Below are 696 nucleotides of genomic sequence, written 5' to 3' on the forward strand. Positions count from 1 at the left end.
GAAAGAGGAGGAAGAAAAAAATATTTGAAAAAAAAAGAAATATTTCCAAGTTAGATGAAAACTATAAACTCATAGATTCAAGAGGTTCAACAAGCCCCAGGCAAGATAAACACAAAACTACACCAAAGCACATCTCAATCAAATTGCTGAAAACAAGTGATAAAGAGAAAAGTCTTTAAAGCAGGTATGGAGTAAAGAATACATTACTTACAGAGGAATAAGCTTACGACTTCTCTTTAGAAACAATTCAAGCTAGAAAAAAGTGGATTTTACAGTGCTGAAAGAAAAAAATTTAGAATATGGAATTCTATATTCATTGAAAACGTCCTTTAATAACTTAAAATGAAATGAAGACTTTTTAAACAAAATTTGAAAAATTTGTCACTAGAAGAACTGCATTGCAAGAAATATGAGAGGAATTTCTTAATTCCTTCAATTTACTTTTTTTAAAAGATTTTATTTATTTATTTGATAGAGAGAGACAACCAGTGAGAGAGGGAACACAAGCAGGGGGAGTGGGAGAGGAAGAAGCAGGCTCCCAGCAGAGGAGCCTGATGTGGGTCTTGATCCCAGAATGCTGGGATCACACCCTGAGCCAAAGGCAGATGCTTAACAACTGCACCACCCAGGTGCCCCTTAATTCCTTCAATTTACTTAATTAGACAAATAAAATATAACCCACTTGGCCAGCAAAAA

This window comes from Ailuropoda melanoleuca, chromosome 15 (assembly GCF_002007445.2).
Source record: "Ailuropoda melanoleuca isolate Jingjing chromosome 15, ASM200744v2, whole genome shotgun sequence".
Taxonomy (NCBI): Eukaryota; Metazoa; Chordata; class Mammalia; order Carnivora; family Ursidae; genus Ailuropoda; species Ailuropoda melanoleuca.